Source organism: Pelmatolapia mariae, linkage group LG17 (assembly GCF_036321145.2).
Source record: "Pelmatolapia mariae isolate MD_Pm_ZW linkage group LG17, Pm_UMD_F_2, whole genome shotgun sequence".
NCBI lineage: Eukaryota > Metazoa > Chordata > Actinopteri > Cichliformes > Cichlidae > Pelmatolapia > Pelmatolapia mariae.
In genome coordinates, this window is record NC_086242.1 from 35,857,431 (window position 1) to 35,860,911 (window position 3,481).

Sequence of the window (3,481 nt, forward strand, 5' to 3'; positions counted from 1 at the left end):
GATTAAGATCAAGATTAAGACAAACACAGCCAACAACAGGACGATGTAACCATACTTTGGAAGGGAAGAGCAGACCGCCTGTCTTTTACAAATTTGGACCTTCATGATTGTTGAGCTGTCCTCATTTCTGTCTCTAGTGTTGTACTGTCATCAGTTGTTCTTTTGTTTTTGTTTTTTAAAGAAGAACCAAAAAACAAAGAGGTAATGTGTGCTTCAAAATAATACATAATAAACATTAATTGTAAAACCCCCTCTATACGAACCCACACATCTTGCTTTCAGTACATATAACTGAAATTCTGTCACACAAGAAAGCAAATATGTTTTAGGGATAGCTACCTGTATGTATCTAGTTTAATGGCTAGTTGGATAGACAGTCCATCTCATTGGTATGGTAATATAAGCATTATTTAACCTCCTAAGACCTGGCATCCACATATGTGGACATTACATTTTGGGTTGTGTAGACCAAAATACTACATTTTGCTCCACAAGGGCCTGATATCCACTTACAAGGACATTATACTGTTCTATCGAAATTTAAAATGAATGTCCTCGTATGTGCATCTCATTTTTCTCAGACACAAAAATCAGGTAAAAACAAATCTGGTAATGCTTTGTTTTTACATTCATCAGGTCCCAATCAGCCCACATAGCAAAGAGAGATTAAAAATGCATGCCATGAAGGAGTTCGGGTCTTAGGAGGATAAAGAGGATAACATTTGTTGGTCTGTCTGTCTCAAATGTTTTCTCTACAATTGAAGCTTTAAGTTATATATTCAGCATCAACATTTCTTCTTTTGTGTTTTACTACATAATATAAGTTAGTCCACAAGTTGGGTTTGGAGTCTGTAGGCATTCAGTATTTCCTCTAAAAACACGTAACAGAATCTATGTTGCCATTTGCCGCACGCAGATTCAGGTTGTACATCTGATGTAAAGCAATTGATCTAATATAATCAATAATAGCAACACTGCTTTCAGGGTTCACTTAAGAAATATGAGTTTAAGGATCAAATTTAAGAATATAAATAAATATAAACATATAAATACAAACATAAAATCTCAACATTGTTGTAAGAATGTGCAAAGTACAGTTCTATGAACAGTTGTTGAATTAAAATGTAAATAAACAAATGGATCCTTACTGACTGCTGCTGTGTTGTATGTTTGAGTATTAATTTTCCATATTTAAATGAGAGGATAGAGTACCAGCACATTTGCAAGTTTATGACCCGTTGGTTCTCATGTACTTTTCTGATTATTCTCCCCACTACTATCACCTACTGTCTGGACTACCAGACACAGCAGTTCAACCGTTAACTGTCCTAAAAGTTACAGCCAACAGACAAAGGAAGGCAAAAGACTGTTACATAAGACTGTAAAACCTTTTCTTAATAACAAGTAAAAAAAATAAATCATTGCAAATTGCAATCACATTACTCCTACTTTACATTCTTTGCATTGGCTCCCAATAGATTTTAGGATTTGTTTGCACATACAGAGCACTAAATGGCCAGGTCCCAGATTATTTATCCCAGCTTCTTATAAACCACACTGCTGCTCGTCTTATCGATTCACAGACTCAGAATTTGTTAGGTGTTTCAAGTACACGACCAAAGACTGGGGGGCAGAACCTTTCAATTTGACTGAGGATTTGTTTTTTGAATTTCCACTACAATCCATTCAAATATTGAAAATAAGTAAAATAATAAAAGTTTTTAAAGTAAATAAAAACTGCATGGAGCATTTTTAAATCATAATTATTTTGTATAAGTGCTAATGCATTCAATTTCAAAGCTTTTTAATGAGAAATAAACAAACAAATAACAATCTTATTTGTGCTGTTTCTGCCCCCGGAGTAAAAATGATGCAGAAGAAGTTTACTCACAACAAGGAGAAAGGCTTCTGTGGTTTCTCACTGCATGGATCAAAATGGTAGTATATGTGGACACTGACGGAAGAGCAGGAAGTGAAGGTGGCAGTAAAGAAAGCAATGAGGTAGTGTGAATTAGGCGGTTACAGGTTTCTGTCTTTAAATGTTAATGATTGCTGGATTCTGCTTATTACAGCAGGTGTACTTTTTTATATTGTTTATCTTATCCCAAGTATGCCTGGGTATGACCATTTTAAACACCTGCAGCATCAGCTGCACAATTTTCATGTCTGTAAATGGTATGTATCTGATAAGGTGTGTCAAGACGTGTACCAAGGTGGACCCACAGATAATAGAATCCTGTGTTACAGAGGCTTTAGGACATAATACAGGTATTTTATGGCATGTAACAATAAAATGATGACCTGCAATCCAGGTCTCTGGCTCTCTGATACGGTGGCCCTGGGAGGCCAAACGGACTGCAACTTAAGGAAACACCAGCAATAAGAAAAACGCTGCAAAAGCTCACTCGATTCTTCCGATACCAGTAATTTATGTTCAAGAATCGATTCTCATATTAAAATATCAATATTTTAGTACTTTGGGGTAAATTTGTAGTTTTTCATTGACAGGAACACAGTGTCTTTCCACTGTGTTCCTGTTGGAACTATATCATTTGGATCGTCTAAATTGGAGAGAACTACTTCCTCTTACGCCTTTCATAGTCATATGCGAAATACGGTTGTATAAATGTGTCGTAGCCCCTGGCGTTCGCACTCACAACAATGGCTGAGCGTAAACGGAGTCATGTGTGGACGTATTTTACCTACACAGCCAAAATGCGGTTTGGGATACATGTGGCAAGACAGTGAGGTTTTGTGGCAACACCACTAACCTCGTCAAACACCTTGGAGTAAATGATATCACAGAATATGATGAGCTTATGTTGAGGTGAATTGAAGAGGAGGAGAGGGACAGGTGCTGCTAGGGTGAGACAGACGTCTCTCGCGGAGTCCTTTAGTGCTGCAGGCAGGCAACATGCTCAAATAGTGCACAACTTCAGGTTTTTAATTAAGCAATAAGAACAAGTAGTCTGATGTCCTGTAATCATTATGAAGCTATATTATTATTACAATTACATAATACAATTATATATTGTATTATGAAATACAATGAAACATTAAGTTTTTGTACAGAGTATCGGTATGGGATCAGTATCGTCGATGCCACCCTGAATTTTACTTGGTATCAGATCAGAAAGGAAATCAGTGGTATCACACAATACAATAACTTTAATCTCAGCCAAACCGATTTACTCATGAACAAGTAAAACACACACAAAAAAAGCCAAACAATATCATTTTTAAGTTATCTAAGTGACTTATATATCACATTTAACTTGAGTAGCGAAAGATCGCGGTGATCTGAAAATGCCGTGCCATTCTCGCTGGCTCTAGTGACGTTTGAGCTCCCAGCTAGCTATCGAGCTGGTGGGTAACAGTAGTAATACGATGGCATTAGTCCAATATGGACTAACCAAACCGGTTTGACAACCTGTTTGACCGGTTTCGTGCGTGTGCGCATGCACGTTCAGGTGTGCTCGGG